This window comes from Trichosurus vulpecula, chromosome 3 (genome assembly GCF_011100635.1).
Source record: "Trichosurus vulpecula isolate mTriVul1 chromosome 3, mTriVul1.pri, whole genome shotgun sequence".
NCBI classification, from domain to species: Eukaryota; Metazoa; Chordata; class Mammalia; order Diprotodontia; family Phalangeridae; genus Trichosurus; species Trichosurus vulpecula.
The window spans coordinates 410,559,061-410,575,634 of record NC_050575.1 but is presented as its reverse complement, the minus strand read 5'-3'; positions in this window follow the sequence as shown (position 1 = coordinate 410,575,634).

The following is a 16,574-nucleotide window of genomic DNA, read 5'->3' as shown; positions in this document are numbered from 1 at the left end:
AATGCTCTGCATCTTGAGGGACTCCAGAATCCCCTCCTGTTTACCCTAACTTCCATGGGAATATTTGGAGTCTAGCTAAAAACTGCTTGGATTAGGGTTAGAAACCTTTCCCAGGCCTCCTTGTCTTAGTGACCTCCCCACTTTGGGTACCTCTGATTTATCCTATACTCATCATGTTTATATAGTTGTCTCCCTCTGTTGTCTCCCCTCATGAGACTGTGAGCTACTTAAGGGCAGGAACCCTGTTTTTTGCCTTTCTTTGTATCCCTAGATCTTAGCACAGAACCTGACACACAGCATGCATTTAATAAGTGCTTGTTAACTAACTGACTGACTGATTTTCAGACCCTGCCTACAAATTTCCAGGGGGAAAGGCACTGCCTAAAAGACCTGCATTGGTATCCACCATGAGTCAGACCCTGGAATGTGTAGGACAGAGAAACACTTGCTTTGGCAAAAGCTCCCTGAAGTCTGAAAGCCCATGGGACAGAACCCATCTCCTGGGAAGCTTGTGTGATTTTCAGAGCCATCTCTGCTCCATGGAGCTTCTCCCCAAACGTAGTGAGGTCCCTGTCACTGAAGATCTTTAATTGGATGTGGCAAGACCCCTTGTGGGGTATGTTGTAGAAGGCATGCTTGCTCAGGGACAGGTTTGCCTACACGGCACTGGAGACCCCTGCTGTCTTCAGTGTAGGGCTGGGTGTCCAAGATTGTCAGGGGTCACAGTGAATCTCTGAGACATTGGTGCCACTCCAGCCAAGCAGGCTAGACCATGATGATGGGTCTCTGTCAGGTCAGGTTCCACACACAGCCCATGCCTGTTCAACTGATGCCAAGCAAGCTACAGCCTCAGTCCTGGCAGCTTCTGGCTGGCAACACACTCGGCGGTCCCACCTCCCTTTCCCCAGCATGCTCCAGGACCCAGATGCAGCCTCAGCACAGCAGCTCTCCAGCCTCCGTCATCCTTCATCCCAGCTATTCCCAAGGTGGGCAGGGCCCCTGGAATTCTGGGAAAGGGCTCACCCCAGCGGAGGAGGATCCTGGGTGCCTTCCAGGCCTCCACAGGGAAGCAGCTATTTCTGTACAGTCTCAGTTATGTCAGGTCACAAAAGCTCAGTGAACACACCAGTTGGGCTGCAGCTGGAAGACCTCAGACACTTACACATACTCCTGCTCCCTGTCTAATTAGTCCATGATGATGAGGGTCAGGCCACTGCTGGCTGGAGTTGGAGGCTGGGGAGCCAGACTATTGCTGGGTGGGTGGGGTTGAGAGAGAGGTTAGGGAGTCAGGCCATTGCTGGGGAGAGGGGGAGATGGAGGTTAGGGAGTCAGGCCATTCCTGGAGAGGGAAGCCAGGCTACTGCTGGCTGAACATGGAGGTTGGGGAATCTGGCTACTGCTGGCTGAAGATGAAGGCTGGAGAGCCAGACCACTGCCGGGGGGGGGGGGAAGGATGTTAGGGAGTCAGACAACTCCTGGAGGAGGTAGAAGCCCTCCCTGAAGAGGAGGGCCCCTCTGTGTACTCCTAGTGGGAGTGCCTCATTGACTCAGCACAGGCAGTAGGATGACCCATGATGCATCCTAGTGACCCACTCAGAAACCTCCCCCCCCACTGCCAGCTCCCTGGTCCAGAAAAGAAAGCTTTCTGTACTTGCTCAGTGGATCAGGATGCTCAGAACCTCCCCCATAACCCCAGTTCTCCACTCATTCATTCATTGACTCACTGGGAGCCCAGCCTCCCCACCCTCCAAGGCGCTGGCCCATGCTCCAGGGACAGTCCTAGGAGAGCAGACCTGATGACCTCACTTTCCCAGGGAGGCCACTTTGCTGTAGCTGTCTCTTTTCTCCCTAATTACACAGATGATGGACTCACCCAGCCCAAACGGGCTCTCTCTACCCACCCATCTCTGAAATGGGTCTGCGTTGGAGCCCTCACTTTGCCCTGTCTTTTTTCTTTTAATAAAAACACAATGTGGATTTAACAAGTATGCAAGGCAAGGAGCGTATCTATGAATGTGTGTGGGCTTGTGATGGGTGTGTCCTGGGGGGGAAGGGTAGGAAGACTGTTGCTTCTAAGGGCAGATGGGCACACAGGCCTCGGGGCCACAAATCCTTCCCAAGGCAGCCCAAAGAGGAGGAAAAATCCTCCTAGAGAGACGTAGGGTCCCCAAAAAGGATCACGTGGAGTTGTTTTTCATAAATGCTGTGAGGACCTCGCCAAGCCCTGAATTCCTCAGCAAAGGCATCACACAAGCCCTTCCTTCTGGCTCTGGAGGCCTTGGGAGGGCTGGATCTGGGCCAGGTTCTTCCCAAGCAACAAGCTCGAAAATATGGGACTTGGACGGGAGCCCCAGGGTGCCGGCCTGAGCCTGAGCTGTTCTCACCCAGTCTGATCTCCTGCACAGCCTTCTTGGGTCATCCCTGCTTCCATGTGGTCTCCCCACTGTGAGCAACCAGGGGTCAGCAGCCCAGGTCCACTGAACCAATTAACATCAAGTTTACAAAGTGATTCAGAATGAGAAGATCTAGCTACACACAATTATTTTTCCCCAGAACTTGGGGCCACTCTCCCCTCTCATGCATCATCAGTTAAATGTGTGGCTGTTAGCACCTTCTGCCTCATTCAAGATGTACTTATAAAGCACCTACTATGTGTCAGGCACTTCCCTGGATGCAGACAGCCCTGTGTACCCTCAGGGAGCTTCCATTCCTTTGGGTGGTGACAAGATTATGTCCATAGAAGTCAACAGAAAATCACAGGTGACTTCTAACATCAGGGAGACAAGGTGGCCAGGGGAGTCAACAGGAATGCTGCACATTTGGACAGGAAGGAGCTGAGATTTCTGAGGCAGTTTCTTCCAGATGTTCTGCCCCACTCCCAGCCATGGTAGAACCAGGGGGCCCCAGTAGTGGGCTTGGTAGCTGCCATCACTCAACTAAGAGATGCATGTTCTTAAAGAGAGACCAGAGGGGGCTAGACCATCCACACTTTTCACTGAGGGAAAGAGCAGTGATAGAAAAGGGGCACATGACCAGCCTGCCATGAACTGAGCAAAGCAGAGCGTCCTTCCCCTTACTCCTAAACTTAATGACTCCCTCTATCTGGACTCATCTCCCCTGAGTGGCAGCCAGCTTCTGTCTGGGTGGTCCTTCCCCCTCAGTGCCCCAGGAAGCTCTCCATACTCCAGGGCTCAGAGCAAAGGCTGACCCGTAGGGAAGGTCTTTTGAAGAGGATCCCCAGACCAAAAAAATCACAGCAGATGCAGAAAAAGCTTTTGACAAAATACAACACTCATGACTATTAAAAACACTAGAAATCATAGGAATAAATGGAACTTTCCTTAAAAAAATATAAGTGTCTGTCTAAAACTAGAAGAAAGCTATCTATAACAGGGATAAGCTAGAAGTCTTGCCAATAAGATCAGTGATGAAGCAAGGATGCCCATTATTGCCAATATTATTCAATATCAACTAGAAATGTTAGCTCTAGCAATAAGAGAAGAAAAAGAAATTGAAGGAATAAAAATAGGCTATGAGGAAACCAAACTATCTGTCTTTGCAAATGATATGATAATATACTTTAGAGAATCAACTAAAAACTACTTGAAATAATTAACAACTTCAGCAAAGTTGCAGGATATAAAATAAACCCACATAAAACATTAGCATTTCTATATATTACTAACAAAGTTCAGCAGCAAAAGATAGAAAGAGAAATTCCATTTAAAGTAACTGTAGACAATATAAAATACTTGGGAGTCTACCTGCCAAAATAAAACCAGAAACTATATGGACACAATTACAAAACACTTTTCACACAAATAAAGTCAGATCTTAACAATTGGAAAAATGCCAATTGCTCATGGGTAGGCTGGGTCAACATAATAAAAATTACAATTCTAGTTAAATTATTTTACGTATTCAGTGCCATAGCAATCAAATTACCAAGAAATCATTGTATAGAGCTAAAACAATAATAGCAACATTCATCTGGAAGAACAAAAGGTCAAGAATATCAAGGGCATTAATGAAAAAAAATGTGAAGGAAGATGGCCCAGCTATACCAGATCTCGAATTGTATTATAAAGTGGTACTGGCTAATAAATACAGTGGTGGTTCAGTGGAATAGATTAGGTACACAGGAAATAGCAGGAAATGACCTTAGTAATCTAGTGTTTGATAAACCCCAAAATCCAAGATTTGAGGACAAGAAATCACTATTTGACAAAAATTGCTGGCAAAATTGGAAAGCCGTTCGGCAGAAATTAGGTATAGGACAATATCTCACACCATATACCAAGATAAGGTCAAAATGGGTACAAGATTCAGACATGAAGGCTGATATCATAAGCAAACCAGGAGTGTCAAAATATTTTGGAAATACCCTGTTTCCCAGAGCTAGGGCCCAGACAGCAGGTCGTGCCATGAACTTGGCATAACAACAATCCTTTGCTCTCTGGATGATCTCGCAATCTGGCAAAGCATATTGCACCATGTGTTCACTCCCCCTATTTTCCAGGCACCTGAGAGCCAACATCCATCGCATCTCTGACATGCTCACAATCCCTGTTCCTTGTACTGTACTCCCGTTCCCATCACAGAACTGCAGTTCTGTACCTCACAGAAATTATCACTATTCCCAAGCCTTGGAACAATACTATTCCCACAGGACCCACGGAAGCAATAACTCAAGACCTAAAAATGATTATGCCATAGTCCAGGCCATCATGTATATAAGGACTGCCTGTACCCCAACATATTATGACCTCCCACTCAGGGGGACTTCCACCTACAAGTGAAACTAATTAAACTGCTACTTGAGTCTTGATACACCTGTCTCTGGCTTGCTCTGCTTGGCTCCAACTATTTCCAGGTTAGAGACCAGTTCAGTCTGGAAAGCATTCAAAATTCTGCTGACAGGGAAGCATGGAATACTTTGCCCATCAGATTTATGAATAAAGGAAAAATTTATGACCAAATAAGAGACGGAGAGCATTATGGGATGTGAAATGGACAATTTTAATTCATCAAATTATAAAGATTTTGCACAAATAAAACCAATGCAGCCAACATTGAAAGAGAAACAGGAAACTGGGAGAAAAACTTTATAACTGCCACTCTATCAGGAAAAACAACAGGTCCATATATGTCTACATGTAAAGTATATACAAAGTGCTAATTTGGGGAGAGGGGTTATCTGGGCAGGCTTCGTGCAAAACATGGAGTTTGAGCTGAAGTCAAGAGGAAGGAAGCCAGGATTCCAAAAGGTGGAAGTGAGGAGTGAGGGCTCAGCCAATGCAAAGGCAAATAGGAGGGATATGGAGTGTCACGTGTGAAGAAGAGCCACTTTGGTTGGAATATAGAAGGGGGTTTAGTATCATTTGTCTGAGAATGTAGGTTAAAGCTAGATTGTAAAGGCTTGTAAATGCCAAATGGAAATTTGTGTTTGATGCTAGAGACCATAGAGAGCCACTGCAGTTTGGGAGTGGAGGTGTCACAGGGGACCTCTTGTGTTTCATGAAAGTTGTGTTTGAAGATGAGTTGAGAATGGACTTGAGGCAAGGAAACCAGTTAGAAGAGTCTAAGAGGGTCTGAACCAGGAAAGAGGTACACGAGTGGTGTGAAGGGGATAGACACCAGAGATGCTGTGGAAGTAGAAACGACAAAATTTGTCTATGGATTGGATTGTGGAGCAAGTAAGAGTCAATAAAATGGAGAGGCTGATAATACCGGGACTGGAAAGAGAATGATGCTTTCCCATTCTGCAGCCACATCTTCCCATTCACAGAGCAGCCACTAGCTATGTGGAGAAAAGAGGCAGAAATTGTGAGATGGGATGTGAAGCCCCAGGAAGCTAAGCTGTGGGGATACAAAAACAGGTTTAAAAAAACAGTCCCTGCCCTCAAGGAGCTTACAATCTAATTGGGGAGATAACAGGCCAACAACTCTGTACAAACAGGATGAGTAGGAGATAATCAGTATGGAAAGCCCCTGGGTGAAGAGGGTTTGGGAAAGCTTCCTGCAGAAGGTGGGATCTTGGTTGGGACTTAAAGAAAGCCAGGAAGCAGAAATGAGGAGGAAAGGTGTGAAGCACAGCCAGTTGCAAAGCACAGCCAGAGAAAATGCCTGGAGTGTAGAGATGGAGAGTCTTGATGGAAGAATAGCTAAGAAGCAGTTTGATAAATGCAACATTAGGTGGCCAAGGTTTGGGGCTGCTGCCTGCTGCCATAAGGGAAACAGCTCAATCTTCCTGTCAGAATATCTGTGGGGAGAACCATCATGATCCCAGGCTGCTACTAGACTCCTCAGCCTAACACTCCTTTCTAGGCCCCTGCCAGCCCTCTCTCTGACTCCCCTAGCCCAAAGGAGAGAACCTCCGGTCCCTCTCAGGGGCTGTCCCCACTGAGTTCTTCCTCAGCTTGACACTCTTCCCCCAACATGAGCCTGCCTCCATCAGGCCCACCCTGCCCACCCCCAGGGCTCCAGGCTTGAACCTGACTGTGGGGCATCCCTTGGATTGCAGTTAGCTTTCTGGGAAGGGGTAGGGTGAGGATCAGTGGAACAGGTAGGGATTCCCAGCAGATCTGGGGAGATGAGAGGAGGAGGAGGGGTTCAGGAGCCCTTTAGAGGAGGTAGAGGAGCTTGATAGAAAGGGAAGGGGATAAGCCTTTGTGAAGCACCTACTGTGTGCCAAGCCCTGTGCTAAGCAATTTACAAATATTTTATTTGATCCTCACAATAGATACTATTATTATCCCGATTTTACAGATGAACAAACTGAGGCTGATAGAGAGGCTAAGTGATTTGGCCAGGGTCATTTACTGTCTAAGGCTAGATTTGAACTCAGGTCTTCTTGACTCCAGGCCTAGCCCTTTATCTGCTGCACCACCTAGCATGTGTGTATCTGTGCTTCTGTGTCTGTGTGTCTGTGTGTGTATCTCTGTCTGTGTCTGTGTCTGTGTCTGTGTCTGTGTGTCTGTGTGTGTATCTCTGTGTCTGTGTCTGTGTGTGTGTCTGTGTCTATGCCTGTGTCTGTGTCTGTGTGTCTGTGTCTGTGTCTATGCCTCTGTCTGTGTCTGTCTGTATGTGTATGTGTCTATGCCTGTGTCTGAGTGTGTATCTCTGTCTGTATCTGTGTCTGTGTGTGTGTCTGTGTCTATGCCTGTGTCTGTGTCTGTGTGTCTGTGTCTGTGTCTATGCCTGTGTCTGTGTCTGTGTGTCTGCGTCTGTGTCTGTGTGTCTGTGTGTGTATCTCTGCCTGTGTCTGTGTCTGTGTGTGTATCTCTGTCTGTGTCTGTGTGTCTGTGTATCTGTGTGTGTATCTCTGTCTGAATCTGTGTCTGTGTGTGTGTGTGTCTGTGTCTATGCCTGTGTCTGTGTCTGTGTGTCTGTGTGTGTGTCTGAATTGAAGGTGATGCTCAATTACAGTTAAAGGCTGGTGAAAATTAAAATGTATTTCTTCCCATCCAAGGTTATGGCCCCCTCGGAATCTGTCCCTTGTCTCCTGTGCATTCCAGGTCAGGAAGCTCTTAGTTCTGGTCTGCCTTTGCATCTTCTTAAGTCCAATTTGGGGCCTGTCTGCAGCTGCCTCTCTGATAGGGAGCCTTGGGAGAAGGCCACTCTGGGCTTCATTCACCCTAACTGGCCTCTCAGCAACGCCCTTCTATTGATCCTGGTTCTACTGCCCAGGGGCCACCTCAGATATCTAGGGTTCTATGGATTGACCTATGCCGAATTCATGCATAGCCTGAGCTTGTGGTCCACTAAGACCCCTCAGGAGGCCCCTCCAAGAAATCTCTAAAGCTTGCTTAAGGACAGCTGAGGCCAGGCAGATTCCATGGGTACCCAGGGAAGCCAGCTGGGGAGAGCGCGTGGGCGCACACACACACACAGAGAGAGAGAGAGAGAGAGAGAGAGAGAGAGAGAGAGAGAGAGAGTACAAAAGGGATTCCTCCTTTGAGTGTAAAAGGGGGGAGAGAGGAAGAAGTACCCTCCACCCTAAGCAGCTCTGGCCAAGAATAGTCTCTCCTATGAGAGCTGGGAGCAGGGATACTAGAGGGGTCCCATTATACTCTTGAGGCTGCCCCATGATCTGTGAGAATCCTAAGAACCAAATACTTTGCCTTGGCCCTGAGGATCTCTTAATATCCTGGGCCAGGGGCTCCTCCCATTCCAGGCCAATAGCAATGGCTTCAAAGTATACAGAATCTGCTCTTCTTCCTCTTCCCTACCTGAAGGGGGCCTCTTCCACCTCTTCTTTCCCTTCACTTCCTCTCCTTCCTGCTGCTGAGGGCTTAAAACTGCTATACCTGGAGCCTGCCTAGAGCACTGTCCAAGTTGGGGCAAGACCAGAGGCAGGACTCTGGTGGGAGCTGGGAGACTCATTCCAGGGGGAGCTCCTGGAAATGGGGGAAGGTATAATCATGTGCCCCCAGCTCAGGATATGCTGTAGATTGAAGCTCTAAGAACTAAGCCCCTTTCCTTCCCAATCTGAGATCTCAGCAAAGGCAAGGATGGAGGCATCATCCCACATTCTCTCTGCCAAGTTCTTGGTGTGGGGCACTGGCACCAGCAGGTAATGGCTAAAGACTGTTTCCACCAAAATATGGGGACCTGAAGACTTGGGATCCTCCTCCCCTGGGAAGCCCCTCATCTCCTTCCTCTATCACTGCTGGCATTCCAGCCTAGACTCACAGGAACAGAGGGAATGCATCACCTCTGAGCCCACCCTGTCGCAGCCAGCCTGGAGCCCACCTTGGCACAGCCAGCCTGCCTCCTCTGCAGTTTAATAATGTATCTTAATGCTGGCCTCTGCTTACTTGAAACCCTTCAGTATATTCCAGAAGCCTCTGTTTGCCCCCAGAGCACTGAGCCTCTCAGCAGATCCCTGGCCAGTCTCCTACTATCCAGGAGGAGACACAGCTAACCATCCACCCCAAAGTCAGGGGCTCAGAGATGCCTGGTCTCCAACAAGGTCCCTGAGAAATTCCCAATCTCCCAGGGTGGCCAGACAGAGATGTTTCTCTCACATCCCAGCACACAACCAGGCCCCCCACCAATGCTCAAAGGCCCAGGGAGAAGTGGGTGGCATGTGAACCTGGGAACACTAAAGCTGAGGTCATGTAGATATAAGTAAACATCCAAGAGTCCCTTGTGCCCCCAGAAGTATTCTCTGATCCCCATACATGGGCAGGAAAGCAGTAGGCACACCAATTACCTGAAGACCTGTGGCTCTTTACTGAGCCCCCAAAGAGGCTAAGGAATGAATGGGGTGCCCGTTACTCGGGTGTCTAGGGTCAATGTCCTGGGGCCTCAAACTGGGCAGGAATGTGCAGGGATGTGTAGATTCCATGCTTCCTGAGCCCCATGGTCTGCAGCTGAAGGGACCAAACTGTGCCCACCCCAGAAAGACTTGTGCAACCCCAGGAGGAGGTCATCAGGACAGCCCAGATCTTTTGTATTTGTAAGAGGAAGAGTTAAGCACTGAGGTAATCACATTCTTTTGTCTCTCTTGAAGCTTTGGCAGCTTCAAGGATGAGCTAAATGACTCTGAAACATCAGTCCAGCAAGACAATCTCCTCCCAGAGTCTGAAGCAGGAGGAATGCTCTAACTCACTCCCTTCTCCCCTGACATTGCCCCACCCTCATGCAGGCCTTCATCACCTCACACCTGGACCCCTTTAAGAGCTGGTGGGGTTGTGGTGGGGGGATTCTGCTTACCTTATGCCTGGATCATGGTTGGGGGGGGGGTAGGCAGTCTGCCTGCCTCACTGCCTGGACTATGGGGGAGGGTGGAGGCAGTCTGCCTGCCTCACTTCCTGGGCCATGGGAGCAGGGAGGGTCTGCCTGCCTCGTGTCTGGATCATGTGGGGGGTGGAAACAGTCTGCTGCCTCAGGTCTCTCCCCATTCCCTCTCCACCATAGTCTTCCAACCAGTGATCCTGGCCTCCCAGCTGTTTCCTGAACAACACAACCCTCCCCCCATCTCTTGGCTCTGGGCATTCTCTCTGGCTGTCCCCCATGTGTGGAATGCTGTTCAACCTCATCTCTGCCTCCTGGCTTCCCTGGCTTCCTGGGACAAGTAAAACCTCTCCTTTCTACAGGAAACCTTTCCCTTAACTTCTTCCTTTAATTAGTCTCTTAATTCCTTTCCATGTCTTCCTTCCATTAATTATTTCTAATTTACCCTGTATGTGGCTTATATAGAATTGTTTTCATGTTATCTTCCCCATTAGATTAGGAGCTCCTTGAGTCCTTGGGGATGGGCTTTTGTCTTTCTTTGCATCCCTAGTCCTTAGCAGGGTGGATAGGGTGTTCAGGAGGACTAGTCCTCTGGGGTGAGGACTGCTGAGCCCTTCTCAGGCCTGCTCATACACCTTTGCTGTCCACCTTGACCCAACTCTCAGCTCTGGCTCCAGGAAGCTGTAGCATGCCCAACAACCGCATCCCAGAGGTCTAAGCCAGATTGAGGGCAACAAACAGACCTCAAAGCTGTCATCAAGTTAGGAGGGTATCTACCCTAGGCATGTGAAGACTTCCCCTAGCGGAATGGGTGAATGACAACAATTTGCTCCAATGGCCACAAAGTCTGCTGAAGTAGTCACTGTGGAGCCCTCAGAGCTTGGTTAGACATGGAAGATGCCAAGGTCAGCCACTGCATTCCAGGCCATCTCCAGTCATTCTGACTTTTATCTTGTCGCTAGACTTCAATGGCTCTGGAACAGATTGAGGTTGATGACTTTGTACAGCTCTGACTCACTTCAATCTACTTCATGGGCAAGTAAAGATGTCACTCCATGATGTCATTCATCCTGGAGCGGGGCAAGGAAGCAAAGGACAAACAACAGTCCTCAGCATTTAAGGTCTGGCATGTTATTGTTGTCATTCAATCCTGCCCGACTCTTTATGACCTTGTAAACAACAGTATGCCAATGATGGCATGTTTTTTTTTTGACAAGGATACTTGAGTGGCTAGCCATTTCTTTCTCCAGTGGATTAAGGCAAACAGAGGTTAAGTGACTTTCCCAGGGACACACAGCATGTAAGTGCCTCAAGCCAAATTTGAACTCAGCTCTTTCTGACTCCAGGTCCAGTGTTCTATCCAATGTCAACCTAGCTGCTGCCTAGACAAATAGAGGTTAAGTGACTTGGTGCTGGAGAAGACTTTTGAGAGTCCTTTGGACAGCAAGGACATCAAATTAGTCAATACTTTAAAGAAATTAAATCAGGCCATTCACTGGAAGGTCAAATACCTAAGTTGAAGTTTAAATACTTTGGCCATATAATGAGAAGATAGGACTCATTGGAAAAGACCCTGACATTGGGAAAGATTAAAGGCAAAAGGAGAAGAGGATAGCAGAAGATGAGATGGATAAGTAATGTCGTGGAAACAATGAATGTGAACTTGGACACACATCAATAAATAGTGGAGGACAGAAGGACCTGGTGTGCTATGGTCCATGTGGTCACTAAGAGTTAGACATGATTGAACAACAATAACAACAGACTTGCCCAAGGTCGCATAGCTAGTAGGTGTCTGAAGCTGGACTGGAACTCAGGTCTTCCTGACTCCAGGCCCAGCACTCTACCACACTGAGTCACCTACCTGGCACATAGTAGGCACTTAATAAATGCTTGTTGATTTGACTAGAAATCAATCTGTCATCCACCTTTTAGAATAAGAGGGAGCAACCATGGGTGATTATCACCCCAAAGAAAGGATGCCCGAGAGAGGAGGAGGGAAAAAAGAGGAAATTTAGACCTCAGCTCCTGGCACCCCATGTGGGTGCAGTGTGGGCTCCACCACAAGCAGTGGGCTTGGGTCCCACGATATGGAATACTCAGCACCAGGGTTAGGAGAGGCCTTGGAGACCATCATCTCATCTGATGCTCCATTGTTCATGCAGGGAAACTGAGGCCCAGGGAGAAAGAACAACTGGCTTGATGTTACACGCATAATATGTGACAGAACCACATCTAAAATCCCTGTCTCTTAGCTCCCGGGCTTTCTGCAGAAGGGACATCCCTCTCAGGCTATAGAACAGTGTGCCATTTTTCTTAGAGGAAGAACATAAGATGCTGGTGGCAAAGACTGTGATGGTCATAGGATGGCAATGATGGCATTCATTTGAGTGATGATAGTAATGTTAATGATTGAGGTGAGAGGTGATAAAAATTCCGTGTAATTATGGACATTCACACTGTGTTTCTCTTCTGTAGGGATGATGCCATCAGGGTGACACATACTTTGAACTGGGTCTCCATGGGTGTCATGGAGCCATTCATTCTCTGGTATCCAGCAAATCTTCAAAGAAACCAGCTCAACATATCTTGGCATCATCATCATCACTAACATTTATGCAGCACCTACTATGTGCAAGGCATTGCATTAAGGGCTTTAGAAATATTATTTCATTTGATCCTCACAATAACCTAGGCATGTGGTTGCTACTATTATCCCCATTTTACAATCGAGGAATCTATGGCAAGTAGAGGTTAAATGACTCACCCAGGGTACCATAGCTAGTAAGTATCTCAGGCAGGAGCTGGCCTGGCTCAGGTTCCTCAGCAGCTAAGAATAGGTGTCACCAGGTGGTCAGAGCTCAGGCTGTGGGTGGGCTAGGGAATCAGTTTCTAACCAAGGGCAGTGCTGAGTCTGTAACCAGGTAACGTGAATGTGAGGCCAGGGATCATACTGTGATCAGAGTCAGAGCTCAGTTTGGAATCAGGTTAAAGGCTCAGGGTAGAGGTAGGGATCAAGCTGGGGATAAGGTTAGGACTCATACTAGAAGGCTTTAGCAGGTTCCCACCAGTATCATGATTTCCATTTTTCAAACTCCAGTCTAATAAGTCTTGTCTCTTTTCAGTCCATGTTTTCCACTTCAGCAGTTTTCTTTTTGCTTTGTCAGAAAAAAAATGATAGAATTGAGTTTCATTGGGTCTGTTACCTATTTGCAGTAAGAGATGGAGTTACTCCCCTACCTAACCTGGATGTGTCTGGTCAGCAGTATTGGGAGACTAGGGTTTTCAGCACCTTGGAGAGGGGCACTGAAGGCAGTATCACCCCTGCATTTGAGGAAGTGGGAGGGATCATCACTATCATGCTGAGTGGCATAGTCAAGATCTAAAAAATTCCAGAGAGCTAGAAAGAGGAGTCAAAATGAGGCAGATGGAATATAGTAGTGGTAAACTAATCATAATGGATATGGGTCATGTTCCATGTTCTATCAAAAGTTCTGTGAAACTATGTTCTGTGAAAAGGTCCATGTTCTATGAAGTCATTGAAGGAAGCAGATGCTGGGTAAAGCCTGATTAGTAAAGAGAAGACTTGGGAGGGGTGAGATTGCTATCTCCAAGCATTTGAAAAGGAATCATGTGGAAGAGAAATTCTTCTTGTCCAGTCTGACTGAAGACAGTAAAGCAAGGAGCATTTGTGAAAATGAGAGAGACAACATTGAGAACGTAAGAGTTGCCTAAAGTGGGCCAAGCTGTGAATCCCCCATCAATGGAAGTTCTGGGCAGACACTGGTGGTGGACAGCTTGGAGAACACTCTTTCATTAGATGAGACTCTGCCTAGAGGACCTGGGATCTCTAAGCTACCTCCAAGATCCTACAAAACCTTGGCCTGGTCTTGGTCAGCCAGAAAAAAATTATTAATAACAAGCCAAAATATTAAATTCACAAGTAAAATAAGGGAAAATCATAAATAAATGAATGAACAAATGATTTATGAATGAAGGGAAAAGCATTTCTTAATCACCTATGTACCAAACATTGGAGATACAAAGACAAACCACCCCTGTCCTCAAGGAGCTTACATTCTAATAAGGAGAAAGAAAGAAAGGGAAATGAGTTTTAATGGCCAAATCTAATAGCCTTTTTTCACTTCTCATCATTCTCGATCTTTCTGTAGTATTTGACATGGACACTGGCTATCTCCTCCTGGGTACACTCCCCTAGATTTTTGTGACATTGACTTAGGGTCATAGGACCATAGCTCTTGAGCAGAAAGGAACTTTAAGAGACCACCTGGTCCAAACCCCTCATTTTACAGATGAGGGAACTAAGGCTGATGGTAGCTTGCTTAAGTTCACAAACCTAGTAAGCATTTGAGGCAAGATTTGAACTCAAGTTTTCCTCACTCCAAGACCAGAGCTCTATCCACTGGCCTAGGATTTACCCATTTCTATCCACCTCCTATCTGCCTCTAAAAAAAATCACTCCTTGCCTCTCCACCTAGGAGTTGAACCCCGGTCTCCCATTATACTAATGAGACAAACATTTCCCCCTTCTACCTGTCTGACTACTTCTCAGTGACCCTTTCCAGATCTCCATCTTTGTCATTCCTCCTTAGTGCAGGTATCCCTTGAGGTTCTGTCTTGGACCAACTTCCATTTTCTCTATATACCTTTCTCTTGGTCATTTCGTCAGCTGCCATGTCCATGAAGATGATCCTCAGATCTATTTATTCCTCTTGACCTCCAGTCACTCACCTGCCCATTGAACATTTTGAACTGGTTGTCCCAGAGGCATCTCAAACTCACCATATCCCAAACAAAGCCCAAACCCTCCCCATTCTGAAGATTGCTATTAAAGGGTACCACCACCTGCAGATCTCTCGGGTTCTAATCTTGGTGCCTTCATCAGCTTCTCACTCTCATCCTCTCTGTTCATTCAGTTATCAAAGCTTATCATTTCTACTTTCACAACATCTTTCATGTATATCCTTTTACCTCTAGTCATACAGCACCTTTGTCTACCTAAGCACCTAAGCACCTTCATCTACCCCCTCCCTTTTCAGCTTCCACTTAGGTGTTTTTCCCCATTAGAACCTAAGCTCCTTGCCTTTCTGATTTGGTATTCTCGGTGCTTAGCACATATCTACCTGGCTCACAGTAAGTACTTAATAAATACTTGTTCACTTGACATACACTGAATATAACATATATTCCTAGTCATTAGTGTGTTGTCTCCTCTCTTAGAATGCAAACTCCTTGAGGGCAGGGACTGTTTCTGCTTTTTCTTTGTATCCCCAATGCTTTGCACAATGCATGAAATATAGTAAATACTTAATAAACATTCATTGATTAGGCAGAACCATGGGAGAAGGGGGAGGCAATTGTCAGGTCCTTTCCTAGTAGCTATGGTAGCATTTATTGGGTCCTGTAATTCCTGTAATTCCTGTAATAATTCCTGTAATAAGTGGTAGAATTTGTAGGGAGTATGGGAGGTTACATGTCTGGTCACAAGGAAAGCAGAAAGATGGCTAGGTAAACTTGGGTCTCCTGGAGATGAACAGATGGAATGTGCAGCAGTGTCACCTCTGGGGTCAACCAGACACAGAGGACAAGAGGAGTTTGTGTTTACTCTTTCAATCACCAAGACAGCTTAGCTCCAGGCTGGGTGAGACAGTAGTTTCTCTGGAGAAGATCTGACAACTTAAGTGGGCCACAAGCTCAAGGTGACCTGAGGCTGCATTAAAAGAGACTTCAGTCCTGAATCTGTGCCTGACTGTTCAACTACACCTGAAGCATTTGGTCCTGTCTGGGGCACAAACTTTTAGGAAGAATATTATTAAGCAGATATCATCCAATGAGGCTTGTGGGGTGTTGTACAGAATTTAGGGTTAGGAGTACAGCCTGGAGAAGAATAAAGATGGTCCCTCCTTGCTAGGTACTCTTTCAGTTGGCAGGCATGCAGACATTGGCCTAGACCTCAGCAAAGTTCCTTTTAATCAATCTTGGATCCTGATAGCTGGTGTTATGGAGAAGGGCTTAGGGAGCTAGGGCAGCAGATGCATAGGCCCTCAGCTACAGGCAAGAGAAGGAGGGGGACAGGGAGAAACAGTCCTACCCACCTTTCCCTCGCCTACCCCAGCTAGTCTGGTCTTCTCACTTCTCCTGTGGCCAAGGGTGGGTATCCTGAGTGGATTATGGTCAACAACTCCCCTCCTATATACAATAGCATTATTTTCAGCATTACTTATGGAAGGCATCAAATAATAATAACATCTAGAAAGGAAATACAAATTATGAATTTCATATATATACATTCACCAGTAATACAAAGAGATAGAGTATTCATCCCTTACTTTTCTTTTTAGTACTGTAATATTCTGTCTATCTATCTATCTGTCTATCTGTTTGTCTGTCTATCTGTCTATGAATGGGTCTTTTTCCATCCGCTTTCCAGGTTCGGGGAGCTGTCCAGCATTAGAGACCAGAAATCCTGATGAAGGCTGAATCCTAGGGAACTGCCAGGTCTTCCTCCAGTCTCAGGGGAGAGGCTCTGACTCCCCCCACCATCCCCATCCCGCCTCACACCTATTGTCTGAACCCTGTTGCATTACCCTGAGACAGAAGCCCACTGCACCTCGAGCCCTCTCCTTGTGTTCCCACACCAGTGGGGCTGCTCTTGCCCCAATTGCAGTTCATTCCAGCAGCTCTCACTGAACAGACCTCTTCTTGGAAGGAGTCCTTTGACTGGAGGTTGTCTCCCTGATGCACCCAGGACTGACCAGAGCAAAGCTCCTACCACCCAGGCCTTGGTTCAGCCTTGCCTATGCGTAGTTCTT